Source organism: Nannospalax galili, unplaced genomic scaffold (assembly GCF_000622305.1).
Source record: "Nannospalax galili isolate Female #2095 unplaced genomic scaffold, S.galili_v1.0 scaffold39, whole genome shotgun sequence".
Classification (NCBI taxonomy): Eukaryota; Metazoa; Chordata; class Mammalia; order Rodentia; family Spalacidae; genus Nannospalax; species Nannospalax galili.
The window spans coordinates 2,030,887-2,049,178 of NW_008346683.1; positions in this window are offsets into that span (position 1 = coordinate 2,030,887).

Below are 18,292 nucleotides of genomic sequence, written 5' to 3' on the forward strand. Positions count from 1 at the left end.
ATAGAGAGAGGTCAGGATATTGAGAGAGTAGGGGAAACATGGAAGGAGTTGAGGGGTAGGGGTGGGAATTAAATACAGTTCTGTAAATACAGTACTTTGTGAAAGTCTCAAAAACCAAAAATATTTAATTAAATAAAGTACTGTTGATGACAATAATTTTAACTAAAGACAAGGTCAGGATATTGAGAGAGTAGGGGAAACATGGAAGGAGTTGAGGGGTAGGGGTGGGAATTAAATACAGTTCTGTAAATACAGTACTTTGTGAAAGTCTCAAAAACCAAAAATATTTAATTAAATAAAGTACTGTTGATGTTCTATTAGGATTATGTTAAAGTCCTAAATGGAAAGTCTTGTTTTTAATTCTTTTATTGTTTGAGAATTTCATAAATGCATATATCTTTTAAGTTTTTGAGGATTTCATGATTAGTACTGTATTTCTATCACTTCTCCCGCCTTTTCCCCTCAACTCTTCCCATGCCCCTCTGCCTCTCAAATTCAAGGCTTGTACATGGATACTGGAAAACACAACAATATTTGCAGAAGCACTATTTGTCGTGGTATTTGTAAGGAAGAAAATGTTTGGGTTCATTTAAATGACCATCTAGATCAAAATGGATGAACTATATGATTTCTGTTCAAGAGACTACCTTTCTGCAATAAAGAATAAGCTCCCCTGCTACATAAACCATATCGAACCTCAAAATTTGTCACTGAACAGAAAAGCCGCCTGCTATGAATCAACACACTAAAAATTCAAAATCAGGGAACTAGATATTAATAGTATTTTGTTTAGGGAAAATGAGTATGTCAGGAGTGAACTTGTGAGCCATTCTAGGCTGAGGACGCTTCTCTGCAGGGAAGGGAAAGGCCATTCATAGTGGGATGCCTTGGTTACTGGTAGTGTTCTGTTCATTTCAACATTATAACATGATGCTTATTTAAGTTTTAACATTTTAAAATACTGACATAGAAATCCAGTCATATATATATATATATGGTATATTTCCTAATTTTTTGGTTGGTTGTGTAAGACAAGATCTCCCTGGAACTCACTTTGTAGACTAGGCTGGCCTTGATCTCAAAGAGATCCACCTGCCTCCGCCTCTCTAGTGCTGATTGAAGGGATGCTGTACTGCACCTGGATCTTAATATTTTTGATATAAAAAATGTTTAATTAAAATCATGAATAATTGGGGCTGGAGAGATGGCTCAGCAGTTAAGAGCACTGACTGCTCTTGCAGAGGACCCGGGTTCAGTCCCAGCATCCACATGGTGGCTATGAACCATCTGTAACTCTGGTTCTAGGCAATCTTCTGCCCTCTTCTGATCTCCACAGGCATTGTACTTACATACATGCGGGTAATATAACTCAGACACATAAAAGAACAACAATAAAATATTTTTAAAAGCTTGAATAAAATGTCCCTTTAAGGGAGTAACTCTAGATAGGCTGACCAGACTCCAGTGGACGAACTCACAGGAGGGACATATGGGTACACAGACTTGACTCAATAGACCTTAATGTACATACATATAGAATGCATGAAATCTGGTGGGGGGAGTGGGGGGGTACAGATAGGGGACGAGGTCTAAATATGATTAAGATACATTGTATGAAATGCACAAAAATTCAACAAAAATATATATTGAGAAAAATCATGACTGAGTGGATCTTTGACATGAGACAGGAAAACATCACTGAGAAAAAAAAACTGCAACTGATAAGGAAAATAAAATATTAAAGAGCATACACAGTCATATGCAGTTAAACTTCAGAATCTTCAAGAAATGGAAAAATTATGGGGCAGTACATGCTTTGAAAAGTTTACCCAAGCAATGATGGAAAAGTTCAATGGATAAGGTCCCATGCACGACTGAATTTTTTTTTGTCTTTTTGAGACAGGGTCTCCCTGTAGCCCCAGCTGTCCTGGAACTCACTATGTAGACCAGGCTGGGCTCGAACTCACAAAGATCTTCCTGCCTCTACCTCCCAAATGCTGGGATTAAAGGCGTGCGCCACCATGCCCAGCTACGACCGAAAGTTTTATCAAAGAATTATTTTGAAAAACCTCCTGCACCAGATCATTTTGGATTTTATTCATTCAAATTTTCTAGGCTCAGAAAACTATGAATAACTACTGTATTTAGTAAAACTAATATAACCCTGATTCCAAATTGTAAAGAGAAAATTAGTCTATAGTAAAATTCAGAAGATACGTAAAAATCCTGAATCTTACCAAATCCTGCAGGAAAATTAAAAGAGTTATCCACAATGAGCAAGTAAGAATATTCACAAGATGCAAAAATCACTTATTATAGAGATTTCTTGATGCCACATTCCATATGGATTTGTTTGAGAAGAAAACTGAATATTATTTGTAATAGAAGGAAGAACAGTCAGGAACACTGAATACATATTCTCTCATCCCAAAATTAGATTTTGGTGGGAAAAATGAGAACAGTTCTTAATAGTCAACATAAGTATGACTTTGTATCTTAAGCTGGGTAACATTATCCTTAACAATAAAAGACCAAAGACAAATCAGAGCCCACTGTCATCATAGGTTAAGTATGGTCCTGAATAACCTGAGCAAAGGAATCAGAGGGAACATGGAGAACAGATAGGCCATTGCAAAGGTGACACAGTGATCACTTTGTACAATAATGCAATTGTTTTAATCTAGTTTTGTGATGTGATTTCATAGAAGTATTACAAAAAGACAGTTGATCATGAGAGCTACAATATAACATTCTGAGGGAAGAGAAATCTAAGGATTATGGAAAATCTGAGCCAGGGAGATGGCTCATCCAGGGAATGCACTTGCAGTTTAAGCCTGATGACCTGAGTTTGACCCCAAAACCCATGTAAAGGTGGAAGGAGTGAATGGACTCTACAAAAGTTGTCCTCTGACCTCCACATATATGGAGAGAGAGAGAGAGAGAGACAGAGAGAGAGAGAGACAGAGACAGAGAGACAGAGACAAAAGAGAAACAGAGAGAGTTTAGGAACACAGAGAATTTATGGAATACATTCATATTTCATCATGGATCAGGGACAGGCCTATGAGGCCCCACCCTCCAGGACTACTGTTTGCTAATGACTGCTGGGGGAGGGGTGTTATTTTCTTCAGTGGTGTAGTCACTGATAAGTTGCCCATACTCCACTTAATAACTTACTACCCATGTTCAGGCAGGAAACTAAAGTTAATGGGTCACACATAAAAAGATGTGAAAACCAGGGGGGGGAGGCTTGTTGGGAAGGTTAGTGGGAGAGAGGAATGGGGGAGCTAAAAAGTCAAAAATTCATCTCATGAATGTATAAAAGTATCAAACAATAGAAAGAAAAGTTTGCCTCTCAAAAGAAAAACAAATTTTAATACACAAGGAAAAAAAATCATATGAGAAAAATTATACACTAGTTCTTCTGAAATTAATTTATGGGCTTAATGAAATCCCAATTAAATTCCTAATGGGATGTTTGGAACTTAATTATTGGATTCTGGGTTCACCTGAAAGAAAAAAAATAACACAATCAAAACAGATTAGAGAAAAAAAAAACAGCTGCAAAAATGTTTGGAAGAGTGATGAGATAATTTCCCTACAAATAAACAAATGAATCAAAACACATAACTATGAAAATTATATGATAAAAGCAAAAGAAAAGATATTACAACAGAGTTCCAAAATAATAAATCTGGAACTGATAGAACGTTAAATAAGTAAAAGCAAAACCGCAAATATTCAAACCCAGAAATCTAGGGCTGCAAAAATGTTTGGAAGAGTGATGAGATAATTTCCCTACAAATAAACAAATGAATCAAAACACATAACTATGAAAATTATATGATAAAAGCAAAAGAAAAGATATTACAACAGAGTTCCAAAATAATAAATCTGGAACTGATAGAACGTTAAATAAGTAAAAGCAAAACCGCAAATATTCAAACCCAGAAATCTAGGGCAACTGTTTGTATGTGTGTACAGCTGTCTTCAGTTAGCTGTTAGGAGCTGTTTGCTTTACTAAGCCCCTCTTCCCTCACCCACCTTCCAGTAGGGAATGTACTGTGAACAAAGGCATGTCACTAAGACGTGCCCATCTCTCCACCTCTGCTACCCCCTTGCCAAGCCACTCTCCTCTGGACCACTGTCCAGTCTTCATGATCTGGGTTTGCTCATTACAGTCTCCACCCAACATCCAAAATGACCTTCCTAACACATCTCTGCATCATTCACTGATACTTTCCATCCAACTGACTCCTTCACGCAGTATAAATTCCCAATCCCAAACCTTGTGATATCTCTGGCTCTCTCTCCAGTCCTGATTTGGGGTATCTCCTCTCGCCCACTCAGTTGGTACAACACTCCTGGTACACTGATTTTATAAGGTTATCATTCACAAAAACTTGGGAAGAAAGCAAAAGCAGGCAATAAGAGTGATTCGGAGAAAAGACGGATGCCATTGATCACAGTTTTAACCCTCTCTACAAAGAAACTATTGCCTGGGCTGGGGGAGACTTCAAAGAAGAAAAGGAAAGATAATGAACAAAAGAAAATGGATTTACAACAAAAGGCTAGAAAAGGATTCATATATATATATATTCTCTGACAAGGCTCTTTAAAAAATTAGTGAGAAAACAAAGATTCTAATTGGAGCTGGGTTAGAATATACAGGCAACTCACCGAACAAATGCTTATGATTTAAAGTTTCCGTTTGTGGCTGAGCTATCCACAGCTACTTAGTCTCTGCAGTTAGATCAGTCGTGAATTTCTTCTGAATTAACCACCATCCAGTAAAACAGTGTGTTCGAGTTTGTTTCTCCATTGCTGTGACAAAACACTCTGACCACTACCAACTCGGGGAGGAAAGGCTTTATTCGGCTTACATCTCCCAGGTCATAGTTCATCACTGAGGGAGCCCAAGATAGAAACTCAGGGCAGAAACCAGGAGACAGGAACTGAAGCACAGGCCATGGAGGTACACTGCTTACAGTTACTCCCTCAGCCTGTACTCAGGCCAACTTGCTTTCTTATACAACATAGACACACCTGCCCAGGCGTGGCACCACCCACGGTGGGCTGGACCCTCCCACATCACTCGGTAATCAAGAAGACGTCCCACAGACATGGCCACAGGCAATAGATCAATTGAGACTCCCTCAGGTGTGTCAAGTTGACAGCTAAAGTTATCCAGCACACAGTGTCTTCTGGTCATGACAGGACCACTGCACCATGAACTCACAGCAGCTGCCGTTGCCTGCACAAGATCATTCCAGTCAATATTCTAATGTGAAGCGGTAGCATGTTCACAAGCCTCCAGCCCTAACTAAGGAGCTATGGACGGCTGATGGCTACTGGGAGGGGGGAGTCAGTTTTCTTTAAGGGTCTGGCTCCTAGTAGGTCGGCCTCACTCCGGTAGATGACCCCACATCCTGAAGTATATGGACAACACAAATTGTAGTCAATAGGTTATTAAATAAAAAGAGGGAACACAAAGTTGAGGGGTAGGGAGTTGGAAGTAGATCTGGGAGGAGTTAAAAGAAACAATTAGGGTGAGTATGAAAAAAATACATTGTATGAAAGTCTCATATTTTTTAAAAGATTTAAACATTATAATTTAAGTCCTTCTGATTAGATTAGTATAGGTCTCCAAGTATGGCCATTAAACATTCTTGAAGGTTAATAATACCGGTCTGATACGTTTAATATTACTGTGTAACATGAAAAGCTTGAACAAAAATTCTTAGTCTTTAATATTGTTAACATGAACTAATTTAAATAGAGGCCTGACTGAACTTTGATCTTAGAAATTTTAAGGATTTTTTAAATCTTTTTTTAAATTTTTTTAAAAAATGTATTGAATTTTTGTGTATTTCATACATAAAATCATCTTTACATCCCTTTGGCACCCTCCCATAGCTCCCCCACTGGAGTTCATACATTCTGTCAATTGTATTAAGACTTATTATGTAAAGTTAGTGTCCCAAGATGTCCCTCAGTGCAAGTTCTCCACCTGGGTTTAGTCAGCTTATCTCTTTAAGAAGATCAGCTCTTCCTCACCCAGCAGTAATCAGCTGACACTAATTCTTCAACTAAGATTGGGGCTTGCTGTTCATTTCCACAGTTCTGTGATGGGTTTTTGTCTGCCTAAATTTGGATGGGTCTTGTGCATGCTGACAGGATTGCTGTAGGTTTGTATGAGAAGGGTCCCAGGCACTTATAGGACTATTTCCATATGGTTATGCACCTCCTCCCTGCCTCTTACGATCTTTCCACCCCCTCTTCAGCAATGGTCCCTGAGCCCTGGGTGGGTGGCCCTCAATAAAGGAGTCCTGTCCAAGGACCCACACTCTGCCAACTCTTATTCTCTGCATTTTGTCCATTTTGTGGGCTTTTGTGTTCCTGGCCCTCTGTTGCATGAGGGAGCTTTATTGATAAGAATTGAAAGATGCATTAATGTTCTCTTCATTCCTTGTTCTATATTCCCTTCCCCCTTTCCTATCCCCCTTATCACCCATCTTTCTGCCTTAATCTTCTCTATTTAACCTTTTCTCTTTCCCCATCTCCTTCTGGTCCCTTCTCACACTGCCTCAAACTTCTTACTGTTGGAAGAAACTTGTGGATTGAGTCAGCCACCCATCAACTAAATTATGAACTCTTCGCATCAGCAACCACTTAGAGGTACAGTTCGCTGTCTGGGTGAAATAATACTCACTTGGTAAGCCTTACAGAACTGCACCTCTGCCCATAATTGCCTCCAAATTCCAGTTAACAGAAAGGTAAGAACACCTGCAGCAAAAGTGATGAGAAAGTCTTTCTAGGGTCGCCTGGGCCTACAGCATAAAGCAGGGAGCTGGGACCCACACTGATTAGATAGCTGTCCTTGACTCACCACCTGAAAGCAGAGAGAGAAAGAGAGAGAGAGGGCATAGCTAGTTCTTTACCTCTCCTTCCACCTGTCCTTCCTACCCCAGGGGGATGATCTCATTTCTGTTCTACAGCTAAGATGAGTCTCTATCTAGTACACACTTTAAAAGGAAAACTAGAGCCTATAGTTACGTGTGGTGGTACATGCCTTCAATTCCAGCACCTGAGAGGCTCATCTCTGTGAGATCAAAGCCAACCTGGTCTACATGTCAAGTTCTATGTCAGCAGGGATATAGGGAGACCCTGTCCCAAACACCTAAAATAATAATGATGGTAATAATAATAATAATAATGATAATAGAAGAACCAGAAGGGGAAAAAACATGGAACATAGATTCTTAGATACAAGAACTCTGAAGCATGCTGGTTCCCAGTAATTGAAGGAAAAACGTTTGTGTCCAGATACTCTCCCTTTCCAAACAGGGAAGAAATTAAAGCCTTTCCTTGTGATAACATCACTCTCATTCTCAGTTCATTATTCATGCACTGAACTTTCTCTGTGGTGTTTATCATGGGTCAGGCAATGGGGATTCAGGGACAGTGAAATAGAAGTGGCCAGCCCCCGTTTAGCCATTGTTCACTATAGCCAAATATTAATCATATAATTACCCAACCAGCTACTCAAGATTTGGGCTTCTTCATGTCAGAGAGGAACCAAGATGGGAGAAAAGGAAGTAAGAGGTGTTACGATAGAGGGTGTGGGATGACTAGTCAGATAGGCTTGGAGGAGGCTACCTTTGGTGGGTTAGGAAGGGCATAATCACACTAGGATGCCAGGAGCCACTCCTCTCTCTGCCATCTTAGAACATGAAGATTTTTGCTAGTGTTATTTGTTGATACAAAACCAAGAGAAAGGGGCTATTAGATTTTGAGCATTGGTCATGTGCCAGGCACAGCTCTCCTTGAATCTTCACCCTCATTTGTTGAAGGAGGCAATTATATACTCCGTTCTGCACAAGTGGAAACAGGCACATGCTGCTCCAAAGGTCACTCCATGGAGCCAAGTATTTGAAGGATTCCTGTGGGTTCATGGTGACAGTAGCCATTATGTTTTGCGTTAACCTCTAGAAACACATCTACAACCAGCCCAGTAAGTTCCCAGCCCAGCACAGTAATATCAACAATACCCCACAGGATGTGCCCTTCCTGAGCCTGTAACCATTGGCCCTAACCATGTTCAGCCAGCATCATAAATGAATGTCCACCAAGGGACCTGGAGAAGCCTAGAAATGCCATGAGGAGGTATGTGCTGGTCTAATGTCATCTATCTAGAACATCAGTGTAACAAACTTTACTGCAAAGTTCAAGTAAAAAACTACTTCATGGGGCTGGAGAGATGGCTCAGCAGTTAAGAGTACTGACTGCTCTTGCAGAGGATCCAGGTTTGATTCCCAGCACCCACATAAGGTGATTCCTATGACCAGTAACTGCAAGCTGGTTCTGTAAGAGATCTGTGCAAACAGCATCCCTCAACCCCCCACTACCCTGATTCCTTCTGTGTTGTTGCAGCGACCTGGGTTCAGTTCCCAACTCCCACATGACAGCTAACAGTCATCTGTAACTCCAGTTCCAGGGTATCTGATACCCTCTTCTGACCTCCATGGGCATTTCAGGACACAGGTGTTTTTATATGCATGCAGGCCAATACACTCATACACATAAAATAAAAATAATAAAATATTTTTAAAAAAACTATTTCACAATTTGACCTTTTTCTAAACCAGATGGAATCTAGTTTCTAGGACTGTGAGTAGAAAGATTGTTCCTTCTCCTGAGGTCACATGGGAGCTCAAAGTGACAAGATCAGAACAGAACATGTGTATCACCCTACTCTCTCTCCCCTGAAGATCCATGCTTTCCAGCTTCTGTCAACTTGGGCCTCTCTCTCCACAGTCCACCCTGAAGAGAAGCAAAGACTCATTTACTATTTTCTAAGATAAATAAAAGTCGATCTTTCATTTGCTGGGATACAGAAGCTTAGAATAATAAATAATACATCACTTGGTCAACTTGGATCAAAGTTTCAGTTAGAAAGGATGAACAAGTTCTGATGTCCTTTGGCACAGTAGGATAATCAATTACACTTAACAGTACTGTATGAATTATTTCAAAATAGTTAGAAGAGATAGAGACCGTGCCAGGACGTGAGAACTGGACAAGCAATGAGAGACTGAGCCTCACTCTGGGAAAACAACTGACCTTGGGCAAAATAAGTCCTAAGACGCCGAAAGACAAAACGTCATCTCAGGCATTCTTTTAGCTGCCTAAGAAATAGCACCCGGGTGCTTCAGTCGGCCTCTCGGACCTAAGTGCTCAGACAGCTGCCAGACCCTGTTAGTGAGGTCAAAGGAAAAATGAGAAGATACAGTAAAGGCAAACAAGGCTCTCATGAGAGAGAAATTAAAAACCATATCTCCGCAAAAAGAAAAACAAAAAAGAGGTTCAAGGGTCCCACTGCTCAAGATGCTGCTTTCCAGCTTCTTGCTGTAGTCTGAGCATCATCGCAGCGTGAGAGAGCTTCACCATTGGTGGATGCTGCAGAGCCTGGGAGAGATGTGCGACTCCACTGCTGCAGATGGCAATCAACCCAAGGGAGAGCAGGTGCGGAGCGGAAGGAAATGTAGGAAAGGTACCGCTGCCTGCTAAGCTAAAGGAAAACCTGACGCAGCAAAAATGAGAGGCGCGCTGTCAGGGCTGAAAAAAGCAAACGCCACACGAAGAAGGAAGAGGAGGAAGATGAAGATGGTGATGAATAACTTGGTTCTAGTGTGTTCTTTTTTCCTTGTCTCGAAAGTGTTTAACCCTTAACCTATACATAACTCGGTCCTTTTAAAGAAAACGTTGAAATGTAAGGTGGTGTGAGATTTGTTTTTAAACTGTACAATGTCTTCTTTTCTATAGTTGACAAGCTACTGAATTTGTCTTTAGGCAGCCCTCTCCTGGTAGTAATTTCAATAGCCACTAACCTTGCCTGGTACACTGTGAGGGTGTAAATTGCAAGGAAATTTGGCACTGATTCTTATTGGTGTACAGTATAAACTGGTTATACGTGGAGACCAACCACACTTTTTCTGTTCATTTTTTTTACATGTTCAGTTGTCTCTGAACTCCATTGCTCATCCAAGTGCTTCTTTGTGTTCTCTAACAGCCATGGGTGACCACTATTGTTTACCCCAGCTTTCTTCCCAATGCTCTGTCCAGAAAAAAAAAAAAAAGGAGCACAGATACCTAACCCCTTGTGTGTGTCTGTGAATTTCAGCTTCAGCTGACTGTGACCCATACCTGGTGTCTAAAATTGAGGACATTCCTTAGGGCCACATGGGTCTCTTTTAGGAGGAAGACCACGACAAAAGGATCTAAGCTGCTCAGTGCTAGCTTTGTGATTTCATATGTTTTGACAAGAGTAATCTAATTCTAATTACTGACAATAATTATTTCCCAGCCCTCAGTGGGAAGCTGTCAGGCTTGTAGCTGCAGCAAATTCCAAGGGTCTCTAATTTGGCCTTACTTCTGTGGTGAAGCAGTTTGAACTCTGGGGATTCTCTCATAAGAATGGCTAAGGCAGGAGATAAAAGGAAATGACAGGAGGAGGAATTCCAGGCAGTAGAGAAAGACAGAACCCAGGCTGCATAGTGGATATGAGAAAGGCTTTGGAGCCAGGAGGCCCAGCTCTGTTTCTAACTCACTACAACATGGACCTCTTTAAGCTTCATTTTTCTCCTCTGCAAAAATCACAATAGCAAATGTCTGTTGTAAAGATTGACTGAGAAGTTCTAGAAGAGTGGACCTTTGTTGGATTTTTGCCTTTGGCCCTCTTCTTAGATTCCTTAAGCACTTTGATTTCAACCTACAGGACTTGCAAATGCCACCCTGGTTTAAGAGCCTGAGCAAGCACTCCTCACCTGGTCGCCTCCCCTCTTGCCAATGGGCATATAGAAGTCTATGGCCTTGAGTTCTCAGGGCAGAATTTGCATGTAAAGTTTTTGATATAAAAGCCAATAGAACTCTCAGGAGCTCCAATGTAGGGCCACAAAACCAAACTGAGATGTCAAGTTTTCATTTTCTTTTTTCTTGTGTATATATGTGTATATACAAGTACAAGTTCATGTGAATACATGTGTGTATATGTATACATGCAGAGACCAGTGTGGAGGGCAAGTTTGGGGGCCAGAGACGAAGGATCAAGAGGATCCAGGAGATTAAAGAAGATTCACAGAGCCTCTGGCAAATGAGACATGCTTCATTTTCTCTAGGCAGAAGCACGGCTGCAGGCTGCTGGGCATGCAGCCGCCGGGTGAAAGCATGTGTCCTTGAGGCCAAGGACATTTTATAGGAAATCGCACAGAGGTGGCTTCTTGACAAAACTGGTTATATAACCAATTACATCACTGTTAATTTTTGTATGTCTCAGCCATTTTGTGCTGACTCATAGTCCCCACCCCATGTCTAGGGTCAGCCATTTTGGCCCATACCAGAAGTCCATATCTCCACCATGTAGTCTAAACATAAATAGGCCCTCACAGACTTGATTCCCACAACTAGAGGTCAACTTCCAGTGTCATTCCTCAGAAGCCATCCACTTTGTCTTTTGTGGGGTTTTTTTTTTTAATTTTGTTTGATTTGCTTTGCTTTGCTTAGTTGGCTTTTTTGAGGCAGGGTCTCCTTTGTAGCCCCTGCTGGTGGCCTGGAACTCGGTACATAGCCCAGGGTGATCTTGATCTCACAGAGACTCACCTGCCTCTGCCTCCCAAGTGCTGGGGTTAAAGGTGTGTGCCCCCCATGCCCAGCTTCACCTTGCCTTTCTGAGACAGAGTCTCTCTCATTGGTCTGGTGCTCCTCAAGTAGGCAAGGCTAGCTGATCAGCAAGCTCTAGGGATTCACCTGTCTCCTCCTCCCCAGCATTGGGATTACAGGTGTACAGCATGGCACCTGGCTTTTTTCATGTGGGTTCTTAGGCTCCAACTCAGATCCTTACCCTTGCATGGCAAGTACTTTACTGGCTGAGCTGTCTCCCCCAAGCCCCCCCCCCTTTGTTTTTTCTTCCATGTGTTTTAAACTTAAGACTATTCATTCAATGTAGGAAAGCTGAATACTTCAAAACTATTAGAACGTCTTTTGGTGGAATGGCTTTGGTTTTTACATAGCATAAGTACAAATTAATTATTGCCTAACAGGTGTATTTTGTTAGACATAATCTAAAACATTAGATTCACGGAGAGGGTGGGTGGCACAGGGCCGGTTGGATGTTCAAGATGATAAAATACTGGCAATTTCCTTCTGGCTCTAACAATCTATAAGCATCATATAGAAATTGTGAGCCTCCTGACAGCAGATAAGAGGGCTGGAGAATTTAGTAGTGTCACTCAACAAGCCCAGCAACACCTGACATCATCAGTTGAAGTTGATGACTACCACTAGGGGTAGTGCCCAACTAGGCTCAGTCAATGAGGTTTTTCAGGGAAATGTCACAAACTATAAGATGTGCAATTGTTATCTAACTTTTACAGATAAGAAAATCAAAGCTTGGGAAAGTGAAATGACCTTTTCAGGGCTGCTCAGAAGAGAGCAGAGCTCCAAGTCCATGTTATCAGATCCACCATGGTGGTATCACAGCCTTCATGTTCAAGTATTTTTTTACTTTATTTAATATTGGCCTCAAAGCATAAGAGCACCAATGTTGATTATTGGAATGTGCCAGAGAGCAGAGAGAAGCCATAAGTGTCTTCATTAAGCAAAACGATGAATGTTCTTAATAAGGAAAGAAGGAAGTTCTTTGCTGAAGTTGCTAAGATCTGTGGTAAGGATGCATTTTTTTCTAGTTTAAAATGCATTTTAAGCTTTTATTCTGAAAGTTGCTGTAAACTTAATATATGCCTAGTTCAGTGCTAGGACTCTGCACGATAATATCTTGGCATTGCAGCTATTCATTAAAAGCATGATGAATATATGAACAGGTGACGAGGAAGGACCCAGAAGTAAAAGTCTTTGTCCAGGATTTATGAATCACAGACACATACAGCAGTGACAAGAAAAATCACAAAAACATATAAAATAATATTATATTAATGAGAGAAGAGAAACCATCAGTATAGGCATGCAAGCACACGACTGGTGAGCCCATCTTCTATATTGGGATGAAATTCATTGTCATCACCGCTGTCCGCACTGTGACTGTCTGTATCATGATCTTCACAGTTACCACAAAGAATGAACCTTCTATCTATGAAACTGAATAAGAAAAAGGAAGTCACACTGATTTTGCTTTCACACCTTAAACTGCAAAAGTTTGGACACATCATATAATAAGTGCTTAGTTAAGAAGGAAAGGGTGTAAAATATGTAAGTGTAGGACCAAAAACATGGTCTATGTAGGAGTTGATACCACTCATGGTCTCCAGCAACTGCTGGGGGCCTTGGAACAGCCCCCAAGTGCCTGTGGGGCTGCTGTATAAAGACTACTCACTTCACATTTATGGGGTAGATACTGTTTCTCTGTTACTTTTTTAAAGATTTTATTTTTATTTGTGTGTGTGTGTGTGTGTGTGTGTGTGTGTGTGTGCGTGCAGATGCCTGCAGAGGCCAGAAGAGGGTTTCAGAGCTCCTGGAGCTGGAGTTATAGGTAGTTGTGAACCAACCAATGTGGATCCTGGGAACCAAACTCTAATCCTCTACAAGAGCAGCAAATGTCCTCATCAACCTCTGAGACATTTCTCCAACCCTCAGTGAATTTTTACTTTTGAGAAAATTCAGGCACAGAGATGTGAATTCATTTACCTGAAGTTTCTGCTGCCACTTCCTGTCTAGCCTGACAAAATGTCCGTCCTACTTCCTGCTTTGAATTCTGATCTCTAAGACCAGGTTATCAGAATTCCTCCATTGCAGGTGACTTCCTCATAGTGGTTAAGAGCAGGCACACAGGGCCTTGTGCCCTCCCTCTAGCCCCAACTGAATTAAAAGCAAGGTATTTCTTTGCACTTGAGATCAAATTAGCTCCACTCCTTGAGATCAGAAAGCTGAAGAGAAAGATCTAAAGACAACCCATAACAAATGTGGGATCATCATAAAAGAGTCTTTGGCCAAAAAGGAAGTGGAGAAGGGAAGTTATTGAACCCTTCCAACTTATGTTCTTCTCTCCTGTTATCAGAGCAATCTGACAGAGGGATTTCCATTTCCCCACTTTAACCAGGACATAAGCTATGGAAGTGTTTGTATAGGATCTTTAGGGCACTGGGGCACCTTCCTTTCCAGGGTTCATAGTATATTAGTAGTTAGCATTAAGGTCTACCTTTGTCCTTTTAAACTGTGCAACACTGGGCATGTTGCCCAATCTCTGCAAGCTATAGCTTCCCATCTGTAAAGCTAAGAATTATAATGGTGATGGTACCTAATTCAGTGGGTGGTAAGGAGAATCAAATGAAAAATGGTATAGATGCTTAGCGCCATGTTTGGACATTACAATGATCTCTGAAGGAATTTGCTGATGTGTTATTATTTTGAAAGTGGGAAAGTGTTAGCAAGACCAATCCCAATTTGCACCAACTCAGGAATTTTCACTATACAAGATCGCCAGTTAGCCATGAGGAAGGCCCCACCCCGACCAGTTTTCTCAAGTGTCAGCACCTCCTATTCCACAGTAGCCAGTGGGATGAATCAGAAGCAGGAGCCCATGGCCCAGTGGGATACAGATATGAGAGACTGGCAGAACACTTCAGAAAAAAGGAAGCTATCTCCCCAGTTTCTAGACATGGAGTGTGCCACTATATATCTATGTTCCGTATCTAAGCAAGCTCCCCAAAGCATTAAAAAAAGTGAAAGCAAGTGAGTGAACGCGTTATTTTATTGACTTTAAAAGTACTGACCTTTTCATCCGTCCCTCCAAGGAGAAAATGGCTTGTGCTCTACAATTTCTTTGGAGTCAATGATCCTGAATACTTTCCTTGAACAGACTCTCATAAATTGCTATATGTAACAGTTAAAAAGATAATGAAGAACTCAGATTCCAAGAACTAGCAGTCCTTGACAATTAAAAGACTCCAAATGAATTCATCTCAAAATCTTCTCCTTTTAGACCCAAAGATCGTTCCTCTTATTCTCACCCAGTCTCATAAAAACGCAACCAAACCAATACTCACTGGGCATATTTTCTTGCCCAGTTCTAAGAAAACTCTGTAGGGATTACAAAATAAATAAAAGAGCTAGACCAAGGGCAAGGTAAATTTAATTACATGTCTCACCAACATTGTCATGTGCTACAGATATACCAGAAACTCGGATAGACATGGTTTTTAGTCATATGGAAATTACAATCCAAAAATATTTTGGAGTATTCAATGTAGAGCTGGGGAAGATGCTCAGTCTGTAAGGTGCTTGTCACGTGAGCATGAGGACCTGAGTTCCATCCTCAGCACTCACACAAAAATATTCAGTTGTGGTGATGTATGCCGATATAGTTTCTGAAGAGGTAAAAATAGAAGGATCCATCAGACTTGTTGGTTGATCAGTCGAGCCAAATCAGTGAGCACCACATTCAGTGAGAGATCCTATCTCAAAAACTATGGTGGAGAGTGACTGAGGAAGATACTAGACATCACCCTCAGAGAGAGAGAGAGAGAGAGAGAGAGAGAGAGAGAGAGAGAGAGAGAGAGACTAGGAAATGTAAAAGTTCAAAACTTAACTTCAGGTCCCAGATTAGCGGTAAGAACAGAAAGCAGCTTGCATCTTATACCAAGTTCAGAACCTAAACCTACCATGTGTCAACATTGTGAAGAATGTTTTATGTACATGATATCATTTCAATCTACAAGGTAAGGAGTAAATAGTGTGCCCCTTGTAAGATAAACTCACTAGTTCAAGAGCACATGAAGAGCTGGTGAAAGACTGGAGTTTTAGCTCCAAGGCTGTATTCTATCAGCAGTGGTGAAGAGTTACAGCATGAGGGCATGCTTACAATGCTGGATCTAGGGCCCAAAGAGTCCCAGATCCCCTCATCCCTCAGTCTGATAACATACATGCATACCTATTCAGTATGATGAAATAACATCACAAACATACATGATTTTCTTTGTCTAAGGCCAAAGCCACCTGCTCTGGAGAATTTTTGTTCCCAACTTCCCTTTGAGTGAGAAGATTATCTCATTTGCCCTGGGAAAGGCCTGAAGTTTCCTGGAATTGTATTAACAAATTACCACAAAGCTGGTGGCTTAAAACAATAGAAACATATTATCCTAATTTCTAAGGGCCAGACATCCAAAAGCAGAGTCAGCAGGTCCACACTCCCTCCGGCTCTAGAAGAGCAGCTTAGGATGGTTCCTGGAGCTTCTTGGCTGTACCAGCCTCACTCCAGTCTGCTTGTCTTCAATGTGGTTTTCTTCTGTCTATGTCCGTCTCTGCTTATAGAATACTAGGCAGTGGCTCCAATACCAGGATTCTCTCACCTGGATATTCTTGATTAAATACAACTGCAGAGACCCATTTCCACATAAGGTCATGCTCACAGGTTCTCAATAGACATGAATATTTGTAAGATACCACTAAATCCCGTATAGGGCCTATCATCTATTTCTTTACTTTGTAAAAGAGCTGAGTGTTTTTCAACTCACAATAGTTTTTCTCAAGTTTCATATTACGGTATCAGGGCAAAATGGAGAGGAGATCTATGACCTGAAAAGTTAGTGCCATGTTCTGAGGTGTGGTAGTGGCTGAGCCGTTGCTTTTTAGTACTAATCTCTCCATTCACCAACTGTGCAACCTTAGATTATATATTTAGCTTCTCCAGAAACTCCACTTGTCAGATAAAAGAATAGAGGTGTAGGAAAGATTTTAGATGGCTAAATACCCACCAAAGGGTGCTGCTACTCTTCAACAGGATGTTGCTTTAAAGTAACTGAACAGTCACAAGATGATGTTTCAAGATCACCTTTCATTTGATGGGAGCCTTGTGACAAGATCTTGATGATGGAATGTTGAGATATGTTTAAACCTTCTTCACCTTCTGTTTCCATAGGTACATGCTGAGAAAAAGGTTCTAAGGGCTTAGAGGGAGATGGACAGAGCCTGAGTTTCCAAATCATTACACAGAATGTTACCCAGTATCAAGAAATACAAATGACAAACTGTTCAGTCAACAAATAAACAGGCGGTTTCAGTCCAGTCACCTAAGTAATATCCTGCCTGAAGTTATAGAAGAGTTAAGATACAAATAAAAACTTCATCCTAACCCCATATTCTTCACATTACAGTATCCCTTTTCAGAATGTGAAAGGCAGGGTCTGGAGTTGGGCCAGAATCTCCACCTTAGCATCAAGGTGAGCATCGGGCTGGAATCAAGTTTTTCCTAAATCTCTCAGGAAATTGAGCTTGATGAATGGAATGCAGGAAAGCAATGTTAAGGGGTCACAGAGTAACTCAGCAGTGCTAGAGAAAGCAAGCGCTTCCAAGAGAGAAGTCTCAGCACAGATGAGCAATTCCTCAGGCTCTGTGGAGAGATGTCTTTGTGACACAACAGTAACCTTGCTTAGATTTATCACTTACCACGACCCCAACACTCAACTTCTCAAAGACATTTTATTGCTCTTTTAATAAACTTAAGTTCTTTCTTCTTTCTATGGCTGTGGCAGTGTCTGGCTCAAATGCTAAGAAATCTCTAAGTACAAAATAAAAAATCAGATATTAAAGTCAACTATTGGATTTAAAAAGAAACAAAACAAAAGGATGCATCTTATATAGTGCGTTCCTTTGAAAATTTTTGGATTTCCAATTATTGAAGTGATGGTATTTTATTCAGGTTAACATAAGAAATCTGAAACCATTGTAGAAAATCCAGAGGAAGTTGTAGATGGATTTTTTTTGTCTGAGATTAAAGGCATGTTTGAGCAAATGTTTAGATTTCATTATGCATACAAGCCATTGTGAGGCTGTAGGAAGAGCCTTTATGATTGTATTTCACGTGTTAGACTTAGTTTTGTACACTCAGAACACTGAGTTTGAAATAGCAGACATGATGTGATATTCAGGAATTCATCAAAAGCTCTGATCTTTGGAATCTAAGGAATACTCAGATCTAGCCACTCTGGCTTTTTCCCAAGGCAGGGACTCTGGCAAGGGACAATGACAAATGGGAAAAGTCAGTACAGTGCTATTGCTTATTGGGCTTGTGCCCCAAACCACATGCAAACACTCTTGTAAATTTAGAGAAGAAAAATGGCCATTTTCTTGAAGCCAGAGAGAGAGGTATCCACCCCCAGCCCCATGGGCCAAAATCCTAAATTGATCACCAGACGGCTGTTCAAAACTAAAAATGACAGCATCCAAGCATAAGAGACACAGTGGGTGATAGAACATACAAGATGAGAGCGAGTAAGACAGAGAG